This window comes from Mandrillus leucophaeus, unplaced genomic scaffold, assembly GCF_000951045.1.
Source record: "Mandrillus leucophaeus isolate KB7577 unplaced genomic scaffold, Mleu.le_1.0 Scaffold397, whole genome shotgun sequence".
NCBI lineage: Eukaryota > Metazoa > Chordata > Mammalia > Primates > Cercopithecidae > Mandrillus > Mandrillus leucophaeus.
In genome coordinates this window covers 1420322-1436030 of record NW_012104220.1, presented here as the reverse complement: position 1 = coordinate 1436030, position 15709 = coordinate 1420322, and positions in this window count along the sequence as shown.

The following is a 15709-nucleotide window of genomic DNA, read 5'->3' as shown; positions in this document are numbered from 1 at the left end:
GAATGCATGTGTCAGACAGTGATAAAGGCTAAGGAGAACGATGAGTCAGAGAAGGGGATGTGTGGGAGTCAGCGGAGGATGCCATTCTAGACACAGGGACCAGAGTAGGCATCGATGGGAAGGCAGCATGTCAAAAAGGGTGTAAGAAAGTGAGGGAGCTGCATGGATATCCACAGGGAAAGCTTCCAAGAAGAGCGAATGCTAGGCACGAAGGCCTCAAGGTGGAAGCTGTAGGGAAAACAAAAGAGGCCACCCTTGGTTGAAGTTGAGTGAAGGAAAGCTTGTATGGTCTTTGGAAGGATTTGGGCTTTCCTATGAGCAAGATGGGTGCTGGTTTAGTATATTATGCTGAGGAAAGACATGATCTGCCTGGTATTTTAACAGAACCATCTGGCTCCTTTGTTGGGAATTCTGTGTGCAGAGGGCAAGGGAAGAAGCAAAGAGACATGGTAGGAAGATATTGCAGAAATCCAGGTGAGAGACGATGTGCCTCAGTCCAGAGTGATGGCAGCAAAGGTAATGATGAGAAATGGTCAAATGTTGGTTTTTAAAATAATTGTTTGTTGACATCAGAGAAAAAGAGGAGTCAAGAGTAACCTTAAGATTTTTGAGCATCTGGAAGAAAATCAACTTGTATGGGGAAGGGTGGAGGAGAAGTAGGCTTGGTGGAGAGTACCAGGAACTCAGCTTTAGTACTTGCTGTAGACCAAATGTTTGTGTCTTCCCCAAATTACTGTGTTGAAATCCTAACTTTCAATGTGATGGTAGGGCCTTTGGGAGGTAATTAGGTCAAAAGGCCAGAGCCCTCATGAATAAGATTGATGCCCTTATAAAAGAGGCCCCAGAGAGACTCCTTGTCCCTTTCACTATGTGAGGACACAGTGAGAAGGCACTGTACAAGAGGAAGTGGGCCCTCACCAGACACTGCATGTGCCTTGATCTTGGACTTCTCAGCCTCCAGAACTGTGAGAAGTCAATTTCTGTTCCTTATAAGTCACCTGGTTTGTGATATTATGTTATAGCATCCCTAATAGACCAAGATAATACTCTTAATTTTGTGATGCCCATTAGGCTTCTACATATAGGTGGCAATTGGATGTGTAAGTCTTGAGTTCAGGGTAGGCAGTGGAGACACAAATTTCAGAGTCATCTGAATAAAGATGGCATTTAAATCCACAGGAATAGATGAGATCATAAAGGATGTGATTGTGAATAGAAAATGGAAGCTGTCCAAGGCCTGAACTGTATTATTTAAAGGGGAAAAGAGTGAATGACCTGGAGAAGGAAAATTAGTCTAAAAAGGAGCAGCCAGCAAGGTAACACTTCCACTTATCTTTCTCATAATTTTGTTATTTCATCTACTCCGCCACAGGTTCCATGGGATCCACCCACATGGTTCAAATTAGTCACAGATTTTCTTGCCTTTATATCCTCTCTAATGTAATGCTTTATGTGTGGCATGATGCCAACTACTTTTTTCTGACATGACTTTGAACTGGTCCATCTTCAAGGACCATTTTCAATGCCTTTCTTTTTAAATTTTTTTAAAATTTGGGGTTAAAAATGCATATATAATTTACCATCTTTATTATTTTTAGGTGTACTGTTTAGTGTTAATAAATACCTTCATATTATTTTTCCCCTTCAACCCTCCCACTTTCCAGCCTTTAGTAATCACCACTCTACTCTCTAGCTCCATGAGATCCACTTTTTAAGCTTCTGCATGTGAGTGAGAACATGTGATACTTGTCTTTCTGTGCTTGGCTTATTTCACTGAACGTAATGGCCTCCAGTTCCATCTATTTTGTCACAGATGACAGGATTTCATTCTTTTTATGGAATAATTTCATTTTGTATTATATGGTTTGGCTGTGTCCCCACCCAAACCTCATCTTGAATAGTAATTCCCATAATCACCACGTGTCATGGGGGGGACCCAGCAGGAGGTAACTGAATCATGGGGGTGCTTTTTTCATGATAGTGAGTGAGTTCTCACGAGATCTGATGGTTTTATAAGGGGATTTTTCCCACTTTGTTCAGCACTTCTCCTTCCTGCTGCCATGTGAAGGAGGATGTGTTTGCTTCCGTCTCTGACATGATTGTAAGTTTCCTGAGGCCTCCCCAGCCAAGCGGAATTGAGAGTTAGCTAAACCTCTTTATAAATCACCCAGTCTCCAGTATTTCTTCGTAGCAGCATGAGAATGGACCAATTCATTGTAGACGTACCACATTTTCTCTATTCATCTATTGATGGGCACTTAGGTTGATTCTATATTTCAGCTATTATGAATAGTGCTGTGATACACATGGAAGTGCAGATATCTCTTTGATGCATTCACTGCCTTTCTTATATTTCCCAATTTTTCCCTTTTTTGTACCAATTACTGCATTTTAAAAACAACTGATATATAGCAATTCCACATAGCTTTGTGTATCTATTTGTTACTTCTCTAAACAGTAAGCTTTTTGTAGGTAAGGACTGTGCCACCTTGCAGAGTACCTTGCCTACTTATTGAGAAAAAAATAAATTTTGTTGAACAATCATTGGACAGATGTGGACAGGATGAATATGCAAAGAAGCAGGATGTATGCAGACCCAAAACAAATAAATAAATGAATGTCTAAATAATAACTTCATTTGAATCTAAAAATCATGTGTTGCTGTGGAAACAGATTTGTCATTACATTCCTGTACTAACAGACAATATAAGTAGTGATCGATCTGCTTGTGGAATAGCATAGACCCCACTGCTATACTGCCTTTTGATTTTTAAATTCTCCTTAAAATCTGGTAATTGAAAGAGAATTTACAAAAACCAAAAATCAGACATGGCGGTAGAACAATTTTAATAATATAGGAGATACAATGTAACTATCCATAGACAAATACTTCCCTAATCTATTTATAGAATGAAATTGTAAACATTTGACCTACTGTCCAAAATTCAGTTTGCAGACATGCATTTGCTTTGTTTGCAGGGTCCTGCACCCTCCTTTGGCAACAGTCCCCTCTGCTTCCTTGATCCAGGGCCATTTTACACAGTTACTTTACCTACTGTAGGCAGTCCACTGGGTTTCCCAGCTCCATTTATGTATTATTAGCGTTCTGCCATTTCTGTGGAATATGGCAGAAATTAATAGTACCTTGGAGCTGTGCAATGCAATAGGCCATCTGTTTAGCTCCTGAAGACATTTGAATGTCTTGAATGAATGTGTGACCTTTATTTAAGTAAATAAATAACACATAATTATTTTAACTTTAAAAAAAAATCAAGTCCTACCATTACCTTGTAAATAATGTACCTTAAATGTTAATTGAGTTAGGAAAACCACTAGAAATGAGGAATAGGAAGATTCTGACCAGATGTATGCAGGCCCAAAACAAACAAATTTTAAAAAGGCAAATATTGTAAAACTTCCAAAAAGGCTTCTTCAGGAATGAAAGTTTTACTTTTGATCTTCATTATTGACTGACTTGATTGCCTTGTTTCTACTTTAGGTTCTTTCTTGCCTTGGAGAATTAATGATTTTATGCCTAGTGGTTCATAAGTCACAAAATATCTGGGAATTAGGTGGTAAATATTTTTCTTTTCTTAGTGCAAGCCTATAAAACCTCAGCAGTTTGTATTTTGAGGCAGTCAGAACTAAATGGAGTCCGGCATAATTTGCTTCCTCTTCCTAATGTTTCCATAAAAACAAAATATTATAGACACCCCCTGAAATATAGAGACCTTTTCCTTTCTGAATGTAAATGGAATGAAAATTAGCTTGAACAATCTCCCTACGTGTGTGTGTGTGTGTATATGTATATATATTTAAACATAAAAAATACCACATTTCAGGCCAGGCATGGTGGCTCACGCCTGTAATCCCAGCACTTTGGGAGGCTGAGGCGGGTGGATCACGAGGTCAGGAGATCGAGACCATCCTGGCTAACACGGTGAAATCCTGTCTCTACTAAAACTACAAAAAATTAGCCGGGTGTGGTGGCGGGCGCCTGTAGTCCCAGCTACTCAGGAGACTGAGGCAGGAGAATGGCGTGAACCCGGGAGGCGGAGCTTGCAATGAGCCGAGATTGCGCCACTGCACTCCAGCCTGGGCGACAGAGCGAGACTCCGTGTCAAAAAACAAAAAAACAAAAAACAAAACAGACAAACATTTCACTTTGCTCACGTACTATACAATGATCAGAAATTTAAAAAATATTTGAGTAATTACTCTTTTTAAAGATAAAAAGCCAACAACAACAACAAAAATCCTTTTGGATAACTTGGGATTTTTAGGGAACCAAACTAATGACAGATCATTACTATTGCGTAAACTCCCTTCAAAATACTTCTGAAAATGAAAGAGATGGGAGATAAGACCAGTGAAGCCTCAGAACTTTTTATTAAATCACCCATCTTTTCATTTCTATATCATATGAATAGTCAGCCCTTTTGCTGCTAGCACAAAATGACCCTACAATGTTCACAATGGCTTTTCCTGTCCTTTTATTATAAAAAATATATCTCCTTCCTTTTCACCTTCTGGGGGACTTTTGGCCCTAGAACTTCTAGAAAACTTGAAAAAAAAAAAAAAAAGAATCTGAAGGAAGAATGGAAGCTGACTTGGCAGATGTGGCCATGGCTTGGGTGGTAGGCTCTGACACTGAGTTAAGGAATATTATTTTGATGGGAGATGTTATTTTTAGAGCCAGACATGGTGCTTTAGAAGAGATGGAAACAGACAGTGCCTTTCTCCTAAAGTGCCGGCACTTTGATTTGTCCAGGACAGCATTCATGCGAATGAGGCCTGGAGAGTGTCACTGGCAGGCAAATCAGCATAATGACGCTCCCAGCAGAAGGGGGCTTTCAGAAGCTAGTTGAAGATGAAGCTAGAAGGGCCTTAGGGTAGGAGATTATTCAAAAATTAAGAAGGCAGCTGAAAAAAAAGGCATAGAGAGCTGGGGAACCTAACGGAAGTTGCTCTGGGGAAATAAAAAAGACTGAGCAGAAGGTCAGGTGTGACTACACATGAAAGAAAATAAGGTACAAATACCTACTGGATGAGAGGCTTGAAACCTAGACGATGTGTTGATAGCTACAGCAAACCACCATGGCACATGCACACCTCTGTAACAAACCTGCACATTCTGCACATGTATCCCAAAACTTAAAGTAAAATATTAATAAAAAAGTTTTAGATTTTAAAAATATAAAGAGAAAAAAAAGTAAAAGGACAAGGGTGAAAGTGAGGAAGGATTTAAAGAGACTGGCAGCTGCAAGGGAAAGCCCAACAGAATCAAATGACTTGGGAACATAAATGGCATATCCTGACTGAGCTACTTAGTGAATGATGTCTATTTTCTAGAATTTTATGTTAGGCAGAGCAGGGATAATATAAATTAGGTTAACAGGCATGTTCTCGGTTAGATATTAAGCAAAATAAGAACTCAGAAGTTCCTATCTGCAAGTAAAGTGACTGGTCAGGAGAGCATTAGGATTGCCGTCCAAGGTACAAACTCTGTATTATGAAGACCAATAGGAGAATCCTTGTGGAAATGACTAGAATAAGCCCAATTTACTTATGAGTTAAATATCTAAAATATATACTAGTGAGAAAAAGATCACTTATGAACTCACCAAAGTAAAAATGTTTTTGGAATAGTGATGAAGATTTTCCCATCTATATTTTGAAGAGTGATTGTTACTAGTTCCTGAGAAAAACTGGGAAGAAGCCAAAGGTAGAACAACGTAGGAGAAAGGCATGATTTTAAGTGTAGTAAGTAGATGTATGTTTTGACTATTAGGGGAGAAATTGATAAAATTCAATCACCTGCCTACAGCAGAAATAATAATGCAAACAGGGATTTAATTGGCTTAATTCAAAGGGTTCAAATGGATGCAGAATAACTGCAGAACACTTTCTAAAAGAAATAAATTTACCATAATTTCATACATTAACCAGAAGAATTCAAAATTAACTGAAATGTGACCTTACAAGGCCTGAAAATCACATTATTCAATTTGCTTATTATAATGGGTAGAAATAATCCTTGTCTAAATAGATGATGGGGCTAGATGACATAGCCGATGGAGCCAATCAGTATCCTTTTAATTGCTTAATGTCCATTTAAATATATTAGACCATTTGTGTTTGCAATGTGTAGAAACAACTCAACGTTATATTTGCAACCTCATTGGCATTGGATGGTGTTTTCCCTTATTTAAGAATGTTTCTAATAAAGTTTCAGATTAAAAAGATAGAATTGAATACTAAAAATTTTAAGGGAAAGCTTTATACATAAACTGATGAATATTTAATAAGTGGATGCTGCTCACACTGAGATATTGAGAGATGGGAGGGAAAACACTCCCAATACTTCAGAATGCAACAGGAAAGTTTAGTGACTATACTGCTAGAAAACATTTGAAATTTTTTAACATTATGAATTTTTAGTTTATGATGGTTAATACTGAGTGTCAGCTTGATTGCATTGAAGGCTGCAAAATAGTGGTCCTGGGAGTGTCTGTGAGGGTGTTGCTAAAGGAGATTAACATTTGAGTCAGTGGACTGAGGAAGACAGACCCACCCTTAATCTGGTGTGCAAAATCTAATCAGCTGCCAATCAATATAAAGCAGGTAGAAAAACGTGAAAAGGCGAGACTGACCTAACCCTCCAGCCTACATCTTTCTCTCATGCTGGATGCTTCCTGCCCTCAAACATCGACTCCAAGTTCTTCAGTTTTGAGACTTGGACTGGCTCTCCTTGCTCCTCAAGCTTGCAGAAGCCTATTGTGGGACCTTGTGATGGTGTAAGTTAATACTTAATAATCATTTGGGTCACCAAGCAGCTGGTTGGCTTCTGTTCATCTTCACTTTTAAATCTAGGAATATCTTTAGTTAACAGTTGCATGGAGAATGAGCCAACTGAAAATATTTAGAGGTAAATTTTAGGGGCACTAGTAAAGAAATATTATGAAACATTGTTATATGCCAGGTAATACAGAATTGACACAAAAGGAACGTAAGTGTTGCAGTCATTGGACTTAGCAGATGACACACATGGTCTCTTTTTGTCCTCATGACACTTAGGGTGGGAACAAATATCTTCATGTCATATATGAAGCAACTGAGCTTTAGAAAGGGTAAAGAACTTTCTTAAAGTTCCAGTTCTGGTATGTGAAGGAGTCAGACTTAACTCAGATCCATGGTCTAGCCACCACCAAACTTGCCTCAGTGTGAATTTACTCCTGGTGGCAGACAGTTGATCTAGGTGGATGTAAAAGAAGCATATTGTTGAGGAATCAGTAGAGCTGGTGCTAGTAGTTATAGAAGTGGTATAAATAATTGCATGACAGGGACACATTCCTTTCTTATTTCTGTTTGGCAGTTTACGTAACACACCCTAAATTATTATGCGTCAGGCACCATACCTGATACGGAGGTACAGTGGTGAAGAAAACAAAGCTTTTGGTTTTATGTAGCCTAGAACCTCAGGCCTGCCACCATCTTGGTAAAACTGAGCTCTTGCCTACGTGTGACCTACACCCTTAGTCTTATGCCATAAAGTTCTTGGCCACATTCTGTACTTCATTCAGCCTGCCTTCTTTCCACCTTCCCTCCTACATCCGGCTGGCCCCTGCCCCTCACCAAGGCAGCTGACTCACCTGGGGTCCCTTGGGAGGGTCTAGGCAGCGCCCCCTAATGAGTTCATGGGTCCTGGGTGCTTCTGCCTTCATGGACCCCTCTTGCATAAACCTCAAAGTAAAAATTATGTTTCATGACTGAGTTGGTAAGATGACTCTATCAACATTGCATGCCAAACCATTTTCTTTAACCTAAAAGTTTTTTTTTTCCTTCTGTTTTTAAAACAAATTAAAATATTTTCATGGACCCCTAAAAGTATTGCCGGCCCTAGGTCCTGCATCCACAGTGCCTAATGGATTCACTGGTTGTGCATCTAGTTACCAATTGGCAAAAAGCTGTTGCTGACCTGAAAGTCAGGCAAAATTAGTCAATAGATACCCTCTTTGGTTGATTGTGATCTGTCTGTGAGTGACTTTTCTGGGAGTTTAAGACTTCTGCCCTTTTGCTTTGACTGCTATAATCATCACTCAGTTGTCACTTGGTAATTGCCTAATTATATTATTTGGTGATAAGTGAAGTTTTTAAGCGACAAACTCTTCCAAACAGCTGTGATTGAATTTGTTTTTGATACTTTATTTAATTTACAATTGCATTTGTAAAATCGGAATTAGTCTAATTTATTTAATGACCCCCATCACAGGCTGTAGGATATTTTCTGAGGGCTTTTAATTATACGTGAATCAACACCATAATTTTAGAAGGGTTCAAGTGAAGTAGGCATTCACATAATTTCCACCATTGGTTCTCAGCTAACGATTTAGTAATTTCCCCCTGCTACAGTAAAAATCTTATTAATAAATACAAAATGTTTTTCCAAAAGGTTGAATTCATCTATTAATTTAGAGATCTAGCTTTCTCTTTTAAAGTTTTGGAATCTAGTTCTTGACCTTTTCTATTCTGTTCCCAGGATAAATATATTTTTTTGAATGAAGTTAATGATGTTATAACTGATCCTGAACAAAAGGTTAAGTTCTTATAAGGATCAGAATTGAATTTTTGGTTAATTTGTTAAAGTGGTTTCATCTATGCTTTTGTTTTTCCTCTAAACTTAAGTGTCCCTTAATTAGTCTTACCTTAAAGGGAATTTGCATTATGTTTCACTCTTTTAGGGAGACCATGATGATGACATTTGGAAACATCTCAGGAGACAAGAATAAAACGCCATTTTTTTCCCCACTTCGCTAACAACTCAGTGTTCTGAAAAGTCTGGAATGTGCTATGAAAAGTTTGTGTGTTTAGTGAAATGTTGTACAATTGGCCAATCCACTAAGTCTTGGGAAATGTCTTAGGAGCTTGGCAAGAGGAAGTTCTCAAGAGAGCCGGAATGCTGCCAGTTTCCAATTGGCCAAGACACATTACAAGGACAACCGTCTCTCTGAGCAACCTGGCATTTCCACTCCAATTGGAATCTGCAACAGGAAGATGCACAGGGGAAGAGGATTAAATAAACCTTTTCAGATTTCTGGTCCAGGTGAATCTTTCTTTTATCTAGTGTGCTTTACTCTTCCTTTGATCACTGACCATTTCCAATATTAGAGAACACTGGACACATTGCAGATTCGTTTTTAGAACTGATCAACAGCCAAGGAAAATGCAAGATGAGTGAACTGATCTATCTTTATACATAAACACAAGGCATTTAACCTGCCTGAATAGTTCAAATTGTTGCTAATAAAATTTTAGATCTGCTGTGTGAGGCAACCTGCCTGTCACATTGGCTGTTGCTCAAGTAGCTCCCACCCTCGAAGCGTGTTTAGGAAATGTGACAGCTGTGCTCTTTGCCTGGCTGCTTCCATTTATGAAAACATGGTGGTAAATGGCAGTCACCCCCATAGGCCATTTACTGTGAATCTTCTTTTCTAGGCACAGCCAAGAGTAAACGCCCCCAACAGAATCGAATCACAGTCATTCAGGGCCTACCTCAAATAGATTTAATTTGCTTTTTATAAAAAAGGTCTCGTGAAATTAAAAAAATTTGCCTAGTTGGAATTCTAAAAAACATAGTTTTTTTTTCTTAAAACAATACCCATTTTATGTGATTTTAACATAGCCACTTCTGATGGTAGCTTCTTTAGGGAAGCAAGACAAAAATATTCAATTGTACCAAGCAAAATTTGCCACCTAAAGTTTATCTTTTGGGTATGGCTGGGGAAGGATTACAGGGCTTGGAGCCCACACATGCCCCTTTGGCAAATCTGATCTCATTCTATCTTGTAAGCATTGTCAGTGGTGTCATATCTGAAAAGAAAGCCTAGTGGCAGATGAGTTGAGACAGTTCCTTCAGTGTGGGTTATTAATTTATCTTTGTCTGTAGAACAGTGGTTTCTTTATCACCATGCTCCTCCTGTCCCTGCATCTTTCAAAGTGCTCCTGGGATTTTGCTTATGCCATGTGACTCTTATCAGAGTGGTCTCTGCCCTATCTTGTGCAGTCAGTGCAGAAAGGGAGCCAGGGAGACTCCGGAGCAAGCCCTGCCACATTTCCCATGTTCCCATCTTTGCCCGTGTTCCTATTGTCTGAAAGCCACGCTTTGAAAACTCCCCCTTCCCCTGCCTTTTTAGTTTCTTTTACTTTCTTTCTTTTTTTTTCTTTTCTTTTTTTGGTAATTCAACATATTTTATTTTATCCATTTAAAAAGCAACATTCTTGACTGGGTGTGGTGGCTCACTCCTTTATTTATTTATTTATTTACTTATTTATTTATTTTTATTATTATTATACTTTAAGTTCTAGGGTACATGTGCACAACGTGCAGGTTTGTTACATATGTATACATGTGCCATGTTGGTGTGCTGCACCCATTAACTCATCATTTACGTTAGGTATATCTCCTAATGCTATCCCTCCCCACTGTCCCCTCCCCACAAGAGGCCCCCAGTGTGTGATATTCCCCTTCCTGTGTCCAAGTGTTCTTATTGTTCACCTCCCACCTGTGAGTGAGAACATGCGGTGTTTGGTTTTCTGTTCTTGCGATAGTTTGCTGAGGATGATGGTTTCCAGCTGCATCCATGTCCCTAAAAAGGACACAAATTCATCCTTTTTTATGGCTGCATAGTATTCTATGGTGTATATGTGCCACATTTTCTTAATCCAGTCTGTCACTGATGGACATTTGGGTTGATTCCAAGTCTTTGCTATTGTGAATAGTGCCGCAATAAACATACGTGTGCATGTATCTTTATAGCAGCATGATTTATAATCCTTTGGGTATATACCCAGTAATGGGATGGCTGGGTCAAATGGTATTTCTAGTTCTAGATCCTTGAGGAATCGCCACACTGTTTTCCACAATGGTTGAACTAGTTTACAATCCCACCAACAGTGTAAAAGTGTTCCTATTTCTCCACATCCTCTCCAGCACCTGTTGTTTCCTGATTTTTTAATGAGTGCCATTCTAACTGGTATGAGATGGTATCTTATTGTGGTTTTGATTTGCATTTCTCTGATGGCAAGTGATGATGAGCATTTTTTCATGTGTCTGTTGGCTGTATGAATGTCTTCTTTTGAGAAGTGTCTGTTCACATTGTTTGCCCACTTTTTGATGGGATTGTTTGCTTTTTTCCTGTAAATCTGTTTGAGTTCTTTGTAGGTTCTGGATATTAGCCCTTTGTCAGATGAGTAGAAGGGAGTAGTAGGAGAGAGAGAGATTGGCATTTTGAAGGCATAGAGACTTGAAGATTGAAGAATTAAAAGTAAATGAACAAGATCTTCATTGTATCCAGATTAGGTATCTGCTGTTTTTCTACAGCCCATCTCCTTTTGTTGGATAATCTTTGGAGATGAGACCTAATTGGCCAGTATTTCCCACATAGACATCTTCATATGTTTATGATCACTTCTGGTCTCTACACTTTAAGAGGGTGATGGGAATAGTGACTTTTGCTCAGAAGAAAGAAAACGATTTGTGAGACGAGTTAAAATTGGGTCATAAAGCAGATGCCTGAAGGAGGTGGTGGTGTTTGGTCTGGAGAAATGGCAACTCAAGGGGCTTCAAACCTTTGAAGGATTATTGTTCAGAAGATGGATTAGTCCAGGTCTGACAATTCCCCATGATGCTGCCATGTTTCCCATCAATAATTAAACAAAGCCTTTGTTCCCTTCAAACACCAGGTACAGCCTCACAATCCCCCTCAGCAAAGTGCTTTCAGCAGTAAATTCTGTACAGTGACTTGGATTAAAGTTTTTCACCATTCTTATATTGGACAGGAACTGTGTGTTCCTGAGGGTTCAACTGATACCAATGGGTAAAAGAAACAGGGATTCAACTTTAAAAACTGTCAGAGTTTATCAGTGATGGACTAGGTCACTCCTAGGCTTAGTGAGTTTCCTAATATGAAAGGTTTTCAGATATATATATATTGGAAAAAATGTATCATATAAATTTTTGTGATGTCTCACTCTCCCAACCCTAGCCTTTTGGTGAAAAGGGCCAGAAAGTAACTGTCTCTGAGAAGCAGTGAGGTCAGAGGTACCCCAGGTCTAGGGATGACTAGGGTCTTCTTTGGGTCACAATGGCAGCACTCTGGTTGAGCTCCAAAGTGGAAGAAGCACCCAGAAAGGCTGAACTCCAGGCAAAGCGTTTTCAGTCTTGTCATGGTGTTTACTGTGGGGCATGTGGAAAGACCACCACTTTTTAAGGGACCACTAGTGGCTTAAAAAATTGGGATGTTAGAGGCGAGTGTGACAGGCTGGAGAGTCATGGCTTTTACCCCTTTAACCTCCTGAACTCTAAAGTGACCCTGAGAGAAGAAAGGGCCTTCAGTAATGGTGACAGAATTTCTTGCCAGCCCAACAGGCATGAGGCTCAGAGTCAGATTTTATTTTACTTAGATGGAAAAAAAAAAAAGATTTCTTCTACATGTACTTGTGTTTAGTGGCTAAGGTTTGCACCTGCTACAATATGACCAATAATCATTGGCCAGGGGCTGGGTGCAGTGGCTCACGCCTGTAATCCCAGCACTTCGGGAGGCTGAGGCAGGTGGATCACCTGAGGTCAGGAGTTCAAGAGCAGCCTGGCCAACATAGTGAAACCCTGTCCCTACTAAAAATACAAAAAATTAGCCAGGCATGGTGCGTGCCTGTAATCCCAGCTGCTCAGGAGGCTGAAGCACAAGGATTGCTTGAACCTGGGAGGCAGAGGTTTCACTTAGCCGATATCATGCCACCAGCTTGTGTGACAGAGCAAGACTCTGTCTAAAAAAAAAAAAAAAAAAAAAAAAAAAAAAAAAAAAAATCCTTGCTGAGGAAGTCATCAAAAAGATTCAAATATTGAAACCAGTGTGGACTAGTTAAATTGTCAAGTCTCTCTCAATTCTGAGATGTTATATTTTTTGATTCATGAAATTGGTAATCAATCATTTTCTTTACTCTTATTTAAGCAGAACAACTCTAATTCCTTCTATTCTACCTCATATGATGTGCAAGATATCTTCATTCACCTTTTGCACATGGCTTGTAAGCTTTAACAATAATTCCAAATTCTTTTAAATATATGGTTCCCCAAATCTGATACTATTGACTAAGCATGGCCCCAAATTCTGCATCTGTGAGATGCAGCAATTAGCAGCACCGGTTCAAGGACAGACTCACTGTGAAATTAGTGAAGCTTCACTTCAGGGCCCCTCTCACATTTTCTGGGACTCTTCCAAGACCTTAGGAGCAGGGTTGCTAGATTTAGCAAATAAAAAGATATGGGACACCCAGTTATATTTGAATATCAGATTCAAATATATAATAAATGAACACATATATATATATACACACATATAGTGTAAGTATGTCCCAAATTTTGCATGAGACAATATTATAGTTAAAAATTATTCACTTTTTATATGAAATTCTAATTTAACTAGGAGTCCTATATTTTATCTGGCAACCCCAGCAATAGTACATTAGTCATTTTTTATTTTTCTTCTCAAAGATGGAACACAAATTGGATAAGCGCTATGTCCCCAAACCTGGATTCTCTTGTATCTTTAAAGCATGAATAACTTAAAGCACATTACCATTATTAAAACTACCATGGTTATCGCTGTTGTTTTATAAGAAATATGCCTTGATAAAAAAAGGCCACATTTTGTGGCTTTTGCTGACATATTCAGCTTGGGATGAACCAAGAACAGCAGCTCTTTTTCTTCACTTATGTTTAATTACTTTTTCTGTGTTGAAAATTCCATTTGCATTAGGCCCTCTCTATTCACAGCATTTTAATTAATCTGTAGCATGTTCCTAGCCACATTCCTCAGCACTGCTTTTCCTTTCAATAGATAAAGAGAATAAATGTAACTTAGAGTCAGAAACAGGATTCTCTCACTCATGCGAAAGCCTGTGAAAATATTATTGGAATACTCACAAAAAGAAAAGGAGAAAGAAAAGAAATTTTATTCTAAGGCCAATTGTCTGCTTTATTTTTATAGCTCAATGCCATTTTTGTGATTTTTGAATAACCAAAGAGGTCTTTCTCCTTTCCCCTGTATTTTAACCCACTAGTCATTTATGAGACCTGCATCAGCTCACTTCACCCTGCGCAGTAGCTCTATGGATGTCCGTTTCTGACAATTGGCCAAGTTTTCTCTGGCTGCTTGCCACAGGGAACTGCTTGTCAAGCTGGAACAATGAAACTCTATTTTAGCCAAGCTAGTATTTACCTAGTTCACCACCCACTCTACCCCTATCAACTTAAGTTCCCATCAAAAGCTGACGAATCCCATGAATCCTTGATAGAGCACTGCCAATATGTGAGGAGGGCTTGGTGCTGTTCCTCAGCATCTGGGATATAAAGTACTTTCACTGTGCTTAAGTAAACAATATGTTTTCTTATCAGTGTCTTAAGGTTGCTTTGGCAAGCAACTAAGAAGTAGGCTTGTAATATTTCTTACATACTATACTTGAAATGGCTAATGCGAAATCAATTATCTCACCTTCGTTTTAAACACCGAGGGGAAAGTACAAGGGTTATGCTAATGGTTCAGAGAATACAGTTTGCCCCCATGGAAGTAATGCTGCTTTATCACTGATAGTTCTCACCCTGTGCTTAACCTTGAAGGATTTGCCTTTCCCAACCAGTATCCCAGTGCCATGGTACCACTCAGTACCTTTGTTTCCGTACACCAGGTCTATACTAGTTGAATACTTCAGGGTCATAAAGCCATAGTCATTTGTTTGCCGGTAGACTCTTAGCACTAGTTATCTCTACCTTGACCAGCCAGCTTTTTGTTTATCATCAAATTCAGCCCAAAGTAAACTGCAGAAAAAGCCAGGACATTGTCCTTTATTGCAAGATACAGTGATTGTTTCCCATGGCCAAAGGTTTTTCCAGGGTCAAGGCAGTCTGCTACTTCAGAAAGATCCTAGGACGATGTCACGGTATGAAGCAATGTCCTGGGTAAGTACTGAGAATTGAACTTGGTCTCCATTTTTTAAAGGAGGTGGAGCACTAATGACTACTGGTCTTCAGGGCTTCTGCTAATAATATTTATTACAGTAATTGAAATGTTTTGAGGGCTTTCTACGTGCCAGGCTTTGCAATATGGGATTTACTACACCATCTCCTTAAATGTTCTCCTCCTAATGAGGTGTTAATATTAGTTCCCCCATTATACAAATGCAAAACTGAGTGGTTAAAGAATTTCTCAAAGTAATAAAGCCAGTTCATTGTGGAACGTGTTGGTGAAAGGTCAAAATAGATTTGGTGGGCTCTGGCGTTCAGCATCATCTAACGTAATTAATCTTGGACCAAGTACAGGACCACCTTTACTTGAATCCTGGATCTACAGCTCACTTAGAGTTTTTTTTTTTTTTTTAATTCTGCCTCTTTGTTGATAAGATGAATTTAGTAACAGCATCTGTAGCAACGGGTTGTAAAGATTGCAGGGATACTAATAACAGTGACACTTATGAATGCTTATCATGTGCCAATTTCTGTGTCTAAGTTCATTGAACATATCTGCTTATTTAATTCTGACCACAAGCCTGTGAGGAAGATATAATACTGTCTGTCTCCTTCTAGAGACAAGGAAGCTGAAGTTCACAGAAGTTAAGTAACTTTGCCAAGATTATGTAGAGAGTAAATGAAACC